The following is a 16,070-nucleotide window of genomic DNA, read 5'->3' on the forward strand; positions in this document are numbered from 1 at the left end:
AAAGGCCCGAGAGAACCAACCTGCAACCTGTTCTTACTGTGCATATAACTATAACAATTGTGACAAGTTCACCTACGATGCAGCGATACAAAACAACATAAGTAGGTCCAAAAGTTATATACAAGACTTGGCCGTTGAGGTCACAACACATTAAGAGACAACTGAACCATGTATATACGTCTACAAAGCCTCTAAAAGATAGAAGACAAGAGTAGTTCGGGACAGACCTCGCCTGACCCTTAACTACGATACAATACCAAAATGAATTTACCAAAGGCTCAATAAAGCTCCGAATAAACTTGGGGATCACCCAAAAGTAGTAGAGTTCGTGTGCTCCTATTGAGGATATCTATTAGCTGGAGTACCTGCCCCTGCAGCATGAAATGCAGCGGCCCACGCGAGGGACGTCAGTACGAAAAAATGTACGTAATATATAAGGCAATAGCATATGTAATACGAGAGCTCAAATGAAATCAAATAGCAATATATGAGTGCATAGATAAGGAGAGAAGACCACCTTTGCTTATTCTTGTGGGATCAAGTAAGTTACATTCTTTTCTTTACATTTCTGTATGTTATAATCTTTGTAGGGCATGTGATACAAGTGACAAGCTGATTAGTGGTAGAAGAGGATGACCCATGCTAGACGTATTAACCCCCTGGGATGTGGTCCTCATAATTACAGAACTTGGGATTGGCCCATGCTAGGCTTTCGCCCCTGAGCTGCCACCCTTCTATACAAATAGGGATCGTCCCATTCTAGGCTTTCGCCTCTGAGCTGCCACACTTATGTACCAGTTGGGATCGACCCATTCTAGGCTTTCGCTATTAGAATCTGAAGGAAACAGGTATTTTAAAGTAAAAATTGGTAGAACATCTCCATCTTAAGGAGTTCAAGTGAATACTATCATTTAACATCAAGGTAAGGGGAAGAGGACAACTTAAACCGTGAAGAATCCAAGTCTTGGCAATTGAGACTTCTTTCTAGCAAGGTAAGCTATGGATATTTTCATCCCTCTATTGTTCTTACATTATTTATAAAAGTTTGTATGTGTTGAAGAAATGTTGAGTGTTGCCTCTGTATGGTGTGAGCTTGGTGAATGTTTAGGAAGGAGGTACTTGTTGGGACATACACGGAGTGGAGTCCCCTTAATTTTAATTTTGAGCTTGTTTTGAGAATTCAAATGTTAGTTGGAATTCATGGGATTTTGATCGGAAGTCATGAGTTCATATTGCAATTTTCACATTGTGAGGCTTAGGGACTTTTTTGTGTATCATAAAATAAGAGGGGCTTGCTAGATAAGTAGAGAAATCATGAAAACTGGTTAGAGGATAGAACATTGAAAGTGTAGTGATACACCACTTAATTGAGTGTTGCATGAGCTTACTTCCTGCCATTCTTTTCATACTGTTTTCTAGTCGTGATGAAACCTGGGGGGTTTCGGAGGACCTTATAAAAATGATTAGGGGAAAAAGGATGGGAAGAACTCTTGATGGGATCAATTATATTTACTGCCATATTACTCTTTTGGTCTAATTAAGTAGCCCAAACTTGTTTAGAAACTAATATTAATTTTTATTATTACTCCATTGTAGATAAATAATCTGAAAGTAAGATGGTAACTCATTGTGATATCCATTGTTGTGCAGCAAGGTGTGTAAGGCTATTCGATTTCCTATTTCTTTGGCATGAATCCAACACTTGTAAGCTTTCTAAGTGCTCTTGGTAGTGAATGATCCATCAGTATAGTTCGTACTCCCAAGAGGATTAAAATAAGCACTCTACTATGAGTTTATTACTAAATGTGCGTGTTTAATCTACCAATTGTTAGCATGCAAGGTTTCAACTTGTTTCATCGTCAAAGTACCCCTGGCACATATTTCCCTTATATAAGTCAGAGTGATCCTAGATTACACATTGTAAATATGTTTATAGGATGGATACATGATCTGCCCATATCTTGCCAACATGCTTCAATAGTCTATTCAATCATATATGTCATCTTTTCACATGTTCATGTTTTCCCTTTATTGGTTATATTACTCCCATTCTGTTAGACTATTATATTACCTCACATGACGTGTACTTTCTCTATTGTTCATATATATATATATATATATGTACTTACTTGGAATATGTGTCCGTCTTTAAATTGAATTTGTCCACATTCTTCCTTGGTTCATCATCCATGTATACTTTGTCTTTGATATTAGTTGGTTATAGATTTAAAATCTCTTGGCTGAAAGTTATATGTCTTCACTTGATATGTGCTTCAATTTGAGATGTCAAAAATGCATACCGAGTCATAGAAGAAGTATTACGTTGGTTTCACATTTCCTTCCCACGTCAACATCACATTTGAAACTACTGGTTCATAGTTTCAAATCACAACAATGATAATGTCCACCAAAACATCAAATCCCAAATGAGTTATCATCAAAAAAAGAACAATCTCAAAAGAGTTATGATTATCCATAGTACAGTCTCAAAAGAGTTATGAACATCAAAGCAACAATATCAAAAATTAAAAAAAACTANTAAGACACAACTGAACCATGTATATACGTCTACAAAGCCTCTAAAAGATAGAAGACAAGAGTAGTTCGGGACAGACCTCGCCTGACCCTTAACTACGATACAATACCAAAATGAATTTACCAAAGACTCAATAAAGCTCCGAATAAACTTGGGGATCACCAAAAGTAGCAGAGTTTCGTGTGCTCCTATTGAGGATATCTATTAGCTGGAGTACCTGCCCCTGCAGCATGAAATGCAGCGTCCCACGCGAGGGACGTCAGTACGAAAAATGTACGTAATATATAAGGCAATAGCATATGTAATACGAGACATCAAATGAAATCAAATAGCAACATATGAGTGCCTAGAGAAGACCACCTTTGCTTATTCTTGTGGGATCAAGTGTGTTACATTCTTTTCTTTACATTTTTGTATGTTATAATCTCTGTAAGGCATGTGATACAAGTGACAAGCTGATCAGTGGTAGAAGAGGATGACCCTTGCTAGGCGTATTAACCCCCTGGGATGTGGTCCTCATAATTACAGAACTTGGGATTGGCCCATGCTAGGCTTTCTCCCCTGAGCTGCCACCCTTGAATACAAATAGGGATCGTCCCATTCTAGGCTTTCGCCTCTGAGCTGCCACCCTTATGTACCAGTTGGGATCGACCCATTCTAGGCTTTCGCTATTAGAATCTGAAGGAAACAGGTATTTTAAAGTAAAAATTTGTAGAACATCTCCATCTTAAGGAATTCAAGTGAATACTATCATTTAACATCAAGGTAAGGGGAAGAGGACAACTTAAACCGTGAAGAATCCAAGTCTTGGCAATTGAGACTTCTGTCAAGCAAGGTAAGCTATGCCTATTTTCATCCCTCTCTTGTTCTTACATTATTTATAAAAGTTTGTATGTGTTAATGAAATGTTGAGTGTTGCCTCTGTATGGTGTGAGCTTGGTGAATGTTTAGGAAGGAGGTACTTGTTGGGACATACACGGAGTGGAGTCCCCTTAATTTTAATTGTGAGCTTGATTTGAGAATTCAAATGTTAGTTGGAATTCATGGGATGTTGATCGGAAGTCATGAGTTCATATTGCAATTTTCACATTGTGAGGCTTAGGGACTTTTTTGTGTATCATAAAATAAGAGGGGCTTGCTAGATAAGTAGAGAAATCATGAAAACTAGTTAGAGGATAGAACATTGAAAGTATAGTGATACACCACTTAATTGAGTGTTGCATGAGCTTACTCCCTGCATTTTTTTAATACTGTTTTCTAGTCGTGATGAAACCTGGGGGGTTTCGGAGGACCTTATAAAAATGATTAGGGGAAAAAGGATGGGAAGAACTCTTGATGGGATCAATTATATTTACTGCCATATTACTGTTTTGGTCTAATTAAGTAGCCCAAACTTGTTTAGAAACTAATATTAATTTTTATTATTACTCCATTGTAGATAACTAATCTGAAAGTAAGATGGTAACTCATTGTGATACCCATTGTTGTGCAGCAAGGTGTGTAAGACTATTCGATTTCCTATTTCTTTGGCATGAATCCAACACTTGTAAGCTTTCTAAGTGCTCTTGGTAGTGAATGATCCATCAGTATAGTTCGTACTCCCAAGAGGATTAAAATAAGCACTCTACTATGAGTTTGTTACTAAATGTGCGTGTTTAATCTACCAATTGTTAGCATGCAAGGTTTCAACTTGTTTCATCGTCAAAGTACCCCTGGCACGTATTTCCCTTATATAAGTCGGGGTGATCCTAGATTACACATTTTAAATATGTTTATAGGATGGATACATGATCTGCCCATATCTTGCCAACTTGCTTCAATAGTCTATTCAATCATATATGTCATCTTTTCACATGTTCATGTGTTCCCTTTATTGGTTATATTACTCCCATTCTGTTAGACTATTATATTACCTCACATGACGTGTATTTTCTCTATTGTTCATTTATATATATGTACTTACTTGGAATATGTGTCCGTCTTTAAATTGAATTTGTCCACATTCTTCCTTGGTTCAACATTCATGTATACTTTGTCTTTGATATTAGTTGGTTATAGATTTCAAATCTCTTGGCTGAAAGTTATATGTCTTCACTTGATATGTGCTTCAATTTGAGATGTCAAAAATGCATACTGAGTCATAGAAGAAGTATGACGTTGGTGTCACATTTCCTTCCCACGTCAACGTCACATTTGAAACTACTGGTTCATAGTTTCAAATCACAACAATGATAATGACCACCAAAACATCAAATCCCAAATAAGTTATAATCAAAAAAAGAACAATCTCAAAAGAGTTATGATTATCCATAGTACAGTCTCAAAAGAGGTATGAACATCAAACCAACAATTTCAAAAATTAAAAAAAAAAACTAAGTGAAGCAATTTGTTGTATGATTCTACTGTGTGTCATCAGTGAATTATATGGTCAAGAAAGGGGTTTAATTTGTCATTGTATCATTTTATGAACCATATCATGCTAGACTTGTCTATACGTGTTTTAGATCAGTCTATGGATTCTTGTAGTCCTATTTATGATGGGAACTCTCGCAAATCACCAGATAAAATTCCTAGGTTCACCAAACCATTAGTTTCACCCATCATTCGAGGACGAATGATCATAAGGATGGGAGGATGTAACACCCCATATTCTATGTTACTAGTTCTATGTATATGTCGCTTAAAAATTTTCTTGTGGTATAGTTATGGACTTGGTTTCCTAAGCGACTCGTAACAATAGAATATGTTTAAAGTTGTAATACCCCGCACGTGCCTTCCAGAACATATACAAATAACAGAACTCAAAAACAATTCGAACTCGGGATAGTAAAAGATGGTATTCGATGTAAAAGTCAAAGTGGTCAAGTGCGTATTAGTGCTACGGCATTGTAAAGAAACTAAGATGGGAAATGGTGTAAAATAATTGAGATGTTTGCTTGACTAAACTATGCTTGTAGGTGACAAGTAGGTGATGCACCTACTTAGAATTAGTGGACTGTATTTTAAGTGAAAAGGGCTAGTAGGTGATGCACCTACTCAGAATTAGTGAACTTCATTTTAAGTTAAAAAGGGCAAGTAGGTGATGAACCTAGTTAGAATTAGTGGACTGCATTTTAAGTGAAAAAGGGCAAGTAGGTGATGCACCTACTTAGAATAAGTAGACTGGATTTTAAGTTAAAAAGTAGCAAGTAGGTGATGGACCTACTTATAATAAGTGGACTGAATTTAAGTGAAAAGAGCAAGTAGCTGATGCAGCTACTTAAAAACACGTGGCAGAAAGTAAGGAGATGATGCACCTTCTTGCTTAAAAGAAAAGGACCATATTATTCTCCAATTTATTAAGTGAAAAATGACCAAAAGGGACCTCTAAAGAACTTAAAATTATCATCTCTCCCTCATCACTTATTTTCAAGAAACTTACTTCAAAGGAAAGCTATAAAAGCTCCAATAAGTTCTGTTCTACATCTTCACCAATAGAATAAGAAGGAAACATGTTTTTTATAATTAAAAGTTTTGTAGAACATCTCCATCTTAAGAAATTCAAGTGAATAATATGATTTAACATCAAGGTAAGGGGAAGATGAGTACTTAAACCGTGAAGAATCCAAGTGTTGGCAATTGAAATTTCTGTCTAGCAAGGTAAGGTATGGAAATTTTCATTCCTCTCTTGTTCTTACATTATTTGTAAAAATTTGTATGTGTTAATGAACTGTTGAGTTGCCTCTGTTATGGTGTGAGCTTGGTGAGAATCTAAATGTTAGTTGAAATTCAAGGGATATTGATCGGAAGTCATGAGTTCATATTGCTATATTCCACATTGTGAGGCTTAGGGACTTTTTTGTGTATCATAAAATAAGAAGGTCTGGCTGGATATGTAGAGAAGTCATGAAAAAGGGTTAGAGGATAGAAAATTGAAAGTGTAGTGATACACCACTTAATTGAGTGTTGCATGAGCTTCCTGCCATTCTTTTAATATTGTTTTCTAGTCATGATAAAATCTTAGGGGTTTCGGAGGACCTTATAAAAATGATTAGGGGAAAAAGGATGGGAAGAACTTTGGATGGGATCAATTACATATATACTGCCAGTTACTGTATTTGTCTGATCAAGTGGTCCAAACTTGTTTAGAAACTAATATTAATTTTATTCTTACTCCATTCTAGATAAATAATCCGAAAGGAAGATGGTAACTATTTGTGATATCCATTGTTGTGCAGCAAGGTACGTAAGGCTATTCGACTTCCTATTTCTTTGGCATGAATGCAACACAAGTAAAATTTCTAAGTGCTCTTGGTAGTGACTGATCCATAAATGCAGTTTGTACTCCCTAGAAAATTAAAATGAGCACTTTACTATGAGTTTGTTACTAAATGTGCGTGTTTAATCTACCAACTGTTAGCATGCAAGGTTTAAACTTGTTTCATCTTCAAAGTACCCCTGGCACGTATTTCCCTTATATAAGTCAAAGTGATCCTAGATTACGCATGGTACATATGTTTATAGGATGGATACATGATCTGCCCATATCTTGCCAACTTGCTTCAATAGTCTATTTCATCATATATGTCATCTTTTCAAATGTTCATGTGTTCCCTTTATTGTTTATTACTCCCATCGTGTTAGACTATTATATTACCTCACAAGATGCCTACTTGCTCTATTGTACATCTATATGTATGTACTTACTTGAAATATGTATCCGTCTTTAAGTTTAATCTGTCCACATTCTTCCTTGCATTCATGTATACTTTTTCTTTGATATTAGTTGGTGAGTATTTTTCTATCATATAGAATTCAATTCTCTTGGCTGAAAGTTATATGTCATCACTTGATATGTGCTTCAGTTTGAGATATAAAAAATGCATACTAAGTCCTAGAAGAAGTATTAGGTCGGTGTCACATTTGCTTCCCACGTCATTGTAATTAGTCCATATTCGTATGTCTTCTGTTACTGGTTCATAGTTCCATATCTCAACAATGATTATGACCACCAAAACATCAAATCCCAAATGAGTTATTATCAACAAAAGAACAATATCAAAGGAGTTATGATTATCCAAAGTACAGTTTAAAAAGAGTTATCAACATCAAAGCAACAATCTCAAAAATTAAAAAAAACCTAAGTGAAGCAATTTGTATAATTATGGGTGGCAGCCCAAGGGCAAACCCTAGCCTGGATCGATCCCAATTGGTATAGAAGGGTGGCAGCTCAGGGCGAAAGCCTAGCATGGGCCGATCCCGTTTGGTATAAGAGGGTTGCAGCTCAGGGGCGAAAGCCTAGCAGGGGCCTATCCCAATTGGTATGGAAGGGTGGCAGCTCAGGCGCGAAAGCGCAGCATGGGCTGATCCCAATTTGTGGAATTCTGAGGACAACATTCTAGGGGTTAAAATCCCTAGCATGGGTCATCCTCTCCTACTACTGATCAGCTGGTCATTTGTATCATATGGCTTACAAAAATTATAACGCACAGAAAAGTAAAGAAAAAAATGTAACATACACAATTCCACAAGTATAAGCAAAGGTGGTCTCAAATCCTTATCTATTGGTATTTGGTTTCATTTGAGCTCTCATGTCACATATGGTAGGTTGTATTATGCCTTACATAATCAGTGCATTCTTTCCTACTGACGTCCCTTATTGGGGCGCTGCATTTCATGCTACAGGTAAAAGTATTTCAAGGTAGATCTCCCCAATAGAAGCACATGATACTCAACTGTTGTTGGTGAGCTCCATGTTGATTTGGGGCTTTGCCGAGTCTTTACTATGCATATGTTCATAGCATGTATCCCAATAGAGGCTTTGTAGATATTGTAAAGCTATCACCTGTATTCATAGTTTCACTTGTCACATGTATTGGTTCAGCTAGTTAATATGTGTTGTATATAAAGTTTTTCATCAGTTATCTGCATTATATTTTACTTTCTCATCATAGGTTACTTTAAAAGCATGTGTTCATGGGGTACTTGTCTGCCTCACCTAGGTTGGGGTGTGACAAAAGTGGTATCAAAGCAGTTTGTCCCAGGGAGTCTACAAAGCCGTATCTAGTAGAGCCTTAGTTATGAATGTTTTGCACGCCACACTTATAATTAAGGGGATGCCTGGACATTTTGGAAAGTTACCTTTCTTCATAATCATGATCGTGCGATAGAGCAAACTTAAGATTCCAATTTCCGGTTGTACCAGTTCATGCTATTCATATGTAAGGTTAACGGTTGTTAAAGTGTCAGCATGTGACATACATAAAAGACCTCAAGTTACCAAAAGTTTGACTAGATTGAGCTCATTTTATTCGACCATCTCAGTTGTAAAGGCTTTTATGTTATTTGCATCTAAAGTTGTATTGGTACCATTTGCATCATGTTGGTTCAAAAATGATTTGTTACCTAGTTACATATATTTGTTGTGACATTTTCAGGCACATCTTCTTAGGAGGATGTAACCAGTTCTTGAGTTCTATATTTCCTCCATACTTACAGGATCTATTCCTATAGAGGACACTTGTTTTTAGTTTTTCATATACATATAATTTTCAGGGTTACACATGTTCTCAAAATTGATGTAGTTAAACCAGTTTCTTTTAGTTCAATGAAGGCAGTGGCATAATTTTAATAGGTGGATGTATCAGTTTAATAGTGTTACTAGAGATACCCCTTATTGGCTGACAAGGCTCAAATTCTCACTGTATGTCCTCCCGAGTATGTTAATTTTGGCATTTATATGGTATCTGCCAACAATGTTACGCCTCATATTTTTATGCGTAGTGCGCGTCATGAACTAGTAGATGTAAGTACGGGGAATGAGATTTTATTTTAAGTTCCAAGTGATTAAAGAAATATTAGGCAAGGATGTTAATTCCAAATGTGATATTAGGTATGATTTGGCTAATGTAAGTGTCAATAACATTAAGTGAGGGATTAATTAGTGTCTGATTAGGATTAAATTAATCAAGTGGGCCCCACCACTCAAGGCAAATTAAAAGAAATAAGATTGGGAGCTGGCCCTTAGTGGGGCACGTGTAGAGGGGGGATGCCTCCACTTCATATTAAGAATGAGGTGGTGAAATGCATTGCAAACATATCACCTTCTTCACCACTTAGCTTAGGCAGCCATGGAAATGGAGAAAACCAACCATGAAACTCTCGGCCAGCAGCTACAAAAGAATTTGGTTAGTAATCTCTTTGCTTGGTGTGTTAATTCCTTAGAATGCCATTGTTAATTAGCCATTAATGTTAAGAAGGGGGCGTGACCAGTAGCTTAGGAAATTTGTTTTAGTTTTTGAATGTGCTAAGTATGAACGGAAATCATAATCGGATTATTAGTGGTGTCGTGTTAGTTTTTGGGCTGTTTTGAGTAAAGCAAAATGCGGGAAATTCTGTTTTGGCGTTATGTATATGTTAATGTGATTATGGGTATATACTCCAAAGGATGAATACGATAAGGTAGATGTGTTGCGAATTATAAAACGAGTTATCGCTCGGTGTGTCGTTGTTTCGTTACTATGGTTGCCGAGACGGAACTGTTTTGGGGGGGGGGCTGTTTAATATGATTCGTTGGGTTATATGTGTCATTGGTATTGCTGTGGATAATTTGGGTTGTTGTCGGATTGGGACGAAGTAAGGAAAATAGGGGAGTGCTGTCGGATTACAATAAGTAGTAAAGCGCGACGTCCATCTAATTGCGGCACGATTGTTGCTTGTTATAGATTAATAGCTTGAGAAGTAAATATTGGACGTGCGGCTCGACTATACGGTATGTAACACTATCCTTTCTTTCTTTGTTTGGCATGACTTTTAAAAATGAGCGAATGACGGACAGGTTTGATACTTACTTCTAGAGCGTCTAGGTGACCTATATTCTTGCTTCCACATTTATTCCTCTATATATCGGCTATGTCTAAGGCTATGGTGATGTCTCATATCTATGGTATTGCTTCTTAGAGTCATTGAGATTTTACGTTTCCATATCGTATTAAAGGTTCATAATCTTGATAAAACGTTAATCTTTGGTAATACTCCTTGCTGGTTCACGTTGATTGTCCTATTGAGTTATAAGAAATGATTTTAATTGCATATGGTTTCTCATAATACTTTGCTCGTGCATAGAGTCATTTATCATTTCACCGAGTCCCGGGCCGGGTAATGTTCGTGCGGAGTTTCTTGCATATGTCACCGAGTCCCTCACTAGAGGGTCGGGTATGTATATTATATATATGATTGGTGATGAGGATGGTTATGATGATGATGATGACGGAGATGATGTGATGACTATTTCACCGAGTCCTCACTGGAGGGTCGGGTACGTATGATGTATATATATGATGATTATTTTGCCGAGTCCTTTACTAGGGAAGCTGGGAACCTTATATGTTAAAGATATGCATGATTTTCACTTAAAAGGTACATGTGTAGTGATATCTTGTTTCGACTTATCATGTTGGTATCCTGTCATCTTTACCTTATGCTTTACATACTCAGTACATTGTCCGTACCGACCCCCTGTTTTCTTTACTTCGTCCCAATCCGACAACAACCGAAATTATCCACAGCAATACCAATAACACATATAACCCAACGAATCATATTAAACAGCCCCTTCCCACCCAAAACAGTTCCGTCTCGGCAACCATAGTAATGAAGCAACGACACACCGAGCGATATGTTAATTTCTTAGAATGCCTTTGTTAATCAGCCATTAATTATAAGAAGGGGGCGTGACCAGTAGCTTAGGAAATTTGTTTTAGTTATTGAATGTGCTAAGTATGAACATAAATTCTGTTTTGACGTCATGTATATGTTAATATGATTATGGGTATATACTCCAAAGGATGGATACGATAAGGTAGATGTGTTGCGAATTATAAAACGAGTTATCGCTCGGTGTGTCGTTGCTTCGCTGCTATAGTTGCCGAGACGGAACTGTTTTGGGGAGGGGGGGCTGTTTAATATGATTTGTTGGGTTATATATGTTATTGGTATTGCTGTGGATAATTTGGGTTGTTGTTGGATTGGGACGAAGTAAGGAAAATAGGGGAAGTGCTGCCGGATTTTTGTTAGATTATTAGCTAGCTTACAAAATAGTAAAGCGCGACATTTATCTAATTGCGGCACGATTGTTGCTTGTTATAGATTAATAGCTTGAGCAGTAAATATTGGACGTACGGCTCGACTATACGGTATGTAACACTATCCCTTCTTTCTTTGTTTGGCATGACCTTTAAAAAATGAGCAAATAACGGACAGGTTTGATACTTACCTCTAGAGCGTCTAGGTGACGTATATTCTTGCTTCCACAACTATTCCTCTATATATCAGCTATGTCTAAGGCTATAATGATTTATCATATCTATGGTAGTGCTTCTTAGAGTCATTGAGATTTTACGTTTCCATATCGTATTAAAGGTTCATAATCTTGATAAAACGTTAATCTTTGGTAATACTCCTTGCTGGTTCACGTTGATTGTTCTATGGAGTTATAAGAAATGATTTTAATTGCATATGGTTGCTCATAATACTTTGCTCGGGCATAGAGTCATTTATCATTTCACCGAGTCCCGGGCCGGGTAATGTTCGTGCGGAGTTTCTTCCATATGTCACCGAGTCCCTCACTAGAGGGCCGGGTATGTATATTATATATATGATTGGTGATGAGGATGGTTATGATGATGATGATGATGGAGATGATGTGATGATTATTTCACCGAGTCCCTCACTAGAGGGCCGTACGTATGATGTATATATATGATGATTATTTTTTCGAGTCCCTTACTAGGGAAGCTGGGCACCTTATATGTTAAAGATATGCATGATTTTCACTTAAAAGGAACACGTGTAGCGATACCTCTTTTCGACTTATCAGGTTGGTATCCTGTCATCTTTACCTTATGTTTTACATACTCAGTACGTTGTCCGTACTGACCCCCCTTTCCTCGGGGGGCTGCGTTTCATGCCCGCAGGTGTAGACGCACAGTTCGGTGATCCTCCCGCCTAGGATATCTACTCTGCTGATTGGGAGAGCTCCACTGTTCCGGAGCCCAGTCGTTTTGGTACATAACTTTTTGTGTAGTCTTTTGCTTGTCTATGGGTATGGCGGGGCCCTGTCCCGTCGAGTTTCACTACTGTACTCTTAGAGGTCTGTGGAAATTATGTGGGTTGTATATATATGTTTGGATAATGGTCTGGACATGGTTTGTTTGGGATGNTGGGGTTGGCTTGATTTGATTAAACTCCATATTGTCTTAGTTTCAGTTGGTTATACTTAGCAAGCTTGTATGTGGGTGTCCAAAACGGGCACTAGTCACGGCCCATCGGGTTTTAATCAAATCAAGACAACCCCAACGCCATATATATATAAAGTGGACCTGTCTCATAAGGAGTCATAACCATTCAACCGTAACAACATACGCGAGCCGACAAGGCCGCCACTATCCAAAGCATAATAGCATACGCAAGCAGACAAGGCTGCCACTACACAATACACAATGATGTACGCAGCCGACAAGGCTGCCCCTGTACAAGCGGACATCCCAAACAAACCATGTCCAGACCATTATCCAAAACATATATATGCAACCCACATAATGTCTACAGACCTCTAAGAGTCTAGTAGTGAAACTCGACGGGACAGGGCCCCGCCATACCCATTGACAAGCAAAAGACTACACCAAAAAGTTATGTACCAAAATGACTGGGCTCCGGAATAGTGGAGCTCTCCCAATCAGCAGAATAGATATCCTAGGCGGGAGGATCACCGAACTGTGCGTCTATACCTGCGGGCATGAAACGCAGCCCCCCACGAGGAAAGGGGGTCAGTACGGACAATGTACTGAGTATGTAAAGCATAAGGTAAAGATGACAGGATACCAACATGATAAGTCGAGACAAGATATCGCTACACATGTACCTTTTAAGTGAAAATCATGTATATCTTTAACATATAAAGTGCCAGATTCCCTAGTAAGGGACTCGGCAAAATAAGCATCATATATATACATCATACGTACCCGGCCCTCTAGTGAGGGACTCGTTGAAATAGTCATCACATCATCTCCGTCATCATCATCATCGTAACCATCCTCATCACCAATCATATATATAATATACATACCCGGCCCTCTAGTGAGGGACTCGGTGACATGTAAGAAACTCCGCACGAACATTACCCGGCCCGGGACTCGTTGAAATGATAAATGACTCTATGCACGAGCAGAATATTATGAGCAACCATATGCAATTAAAATCATTTCTTATAACTCAATAGAACAATCAACGTGACCAGCAAGGAGTATTACCAAAGATTAACGTTTTATCAAGATTATGAACCTTTAATACGATATGGAAACGTAAAATCTCAATGACTCTGAGAAGCACTACCATAGATATGAGAAATCACCATAGCCTTAGACATAGCATGTATATATAGAGGAATAGTTTTGGAAGCAAGAATATACGTCATCTAGACGCTCTAGAAGTAAGTATCAAACCTGTCCGTTATTCGCTCATTTTTAGAAGTCATGCAAAACAAAGAAAGAAAGGATAGCGTTACATACCGTATAGTTGAGCCGCACGTCCAATATTTACTGCTCAAGCTATTAATCTATAACAAGCAACAATCGTGCCGCAATAAGATAAACGTCGCGCTTTACTACTTATTGTAAGCTAGCTAATAATCTAACGAAAATCCGGCAGCACTTCCCCTGTTTTCCTTACTTCGTCCCAATCCGACAACAACCCAAATTATCCACAGCAATACCAATAACATATATAACCCAACGAATCATATAAAGCAGCCCCCCCAAACAGTTCCGTCTCGGCAACCATAGTAATGAAGCAATGACACACCGAGCGATAACTCGTTTTATAATTCGCAACACATCTACCTTATCGTATTCATCCTTTGGAGTATATACCCATAATCACTTTAACATATACATAACGCCAAAACAAAATTTCCCGCAGTTTGCTTTAATCAAAACAGCCCAAACACTAACACGACACCACTAATAATCCGATTACGGTTTCCGTTCATACTTAGCACATTCAATAACTAAAACTAATTTCCTAAGCTACTGGTCACGCCCCCTTCTTAAAATTAATGTCTGATTAACAAAGGCATTCTAAGGAATTAACATATCAAGCAAAGAGATTACTAACCAAATTCTTTGCAGCTGCTGGCCAAGAGTTGCATGGTTGGTTTTCTCCATTTCCATGGCTGCCTAAGCCAAGTGGTGAAGAAGATGATATGTTTCAATGCATATCACCACCTCATTTATAATATGAAGTGGAGGCAGCCCCCCTCTACACGTGTCCCACTAAGGCCAGCTCCTAATCTGATTCCTTTTAATTTGCCTTGAGTGTTGGGGCCCACTAGATTAATTTAATCCTAATCAGCCACTAATTAATCCCTCACTTAAAGTTAATGGCACTTAAATTAGCCAAATCATACTTAATATCACATTTGGAATTAACATCCTTGCCTAATATTTCTTTAATCACTTGGAACTTAAAATAAAATCTCATTCCCCAGACTTACATCTACTAGTTCATGACGCACACTACGTATGAAAATACGAGGCATAAAATCCTTCCCCCCTTAGGAACATTCGTCCTCGAATGTTAAGTTAGCGTCTTACAAAAAAAATTCCAGCGAGGTCTCTCTAACAGTTATACCTATCAACCTGCATTCCGTAACTTACAGATGCCTCACAGAGTCACAACTTACTACATAATCTCGTTTATCAATCAATATAGTCAAGCTAGGGACTGAATTACCTGCAGGTACGGGGAACAAGTAAGGATACTTATTCTTCATTTCGTCTTCCGCTTCCCAAGTCATCTCCTCCCTATTATTATTTTGCCACAACACTTTGACGGAAGCCACATCCTTAGTACGTAACCTTCTAACCTGGCGATCAAGTATAGCTACGGGTTTCTCCTCACATGACAACTCCTCTGTTACCTGAACATCATCTACAGGGAATACTCTATAAGGATCACCAATACATTTACGTAGCATCGATACATGGAAGACTGGATGTACCACCTCAAAATCAGATGGTAGATCCAACTCATAGGCAACCTTGCCTATCCTACGAACAATCTGATAAGGCCCAATGTATCTCGGACTGAGCTTCCCCTTCCTGCCGAATCTCATCACACCCTTCATGGGTGATACCTTCAGGAATACCCAGTCACCAATCTGTAACTGCAAATCTCGACGCCGATTATCTGCATATGACTTCTGTCGACTCTGGGCTGCTAATAATCTTTCTTGAATAAGCTTCACCTTGTCAACAGCTTGCTGAATCATATCCGGGCCTATTAACTTAGTCTCGCCAACATCAAACCAACCAATAGGTGACCTGCACTTCCTCCCATATAAGGCCTCGTACGGTGCCATCTGGATACTAGAATGGTAGCTATTATTATAGGCAAACTCAATGAGCGGCAAGTGGTCATCCCAGCTGCCTTTGAAGTCAATAATACAGGCCCAAAACATATCTTCTAATGTCTGAATAGTACGCTCAGCCTGCCCATC

The sequence above is a fragment of the Solanum pennellii genome, chromosome 4 (assembly GCF_001406875.1).
Source record: "Solanum pennellii chromosome 4, SPENNV200".
Classification (NCBI taxonomy): Eukaryota; Viridiplantae; Streptophyta; class Magnoliopsida; order Solanales; family Solanaceae; genus Solanum; species Solanum pennellii.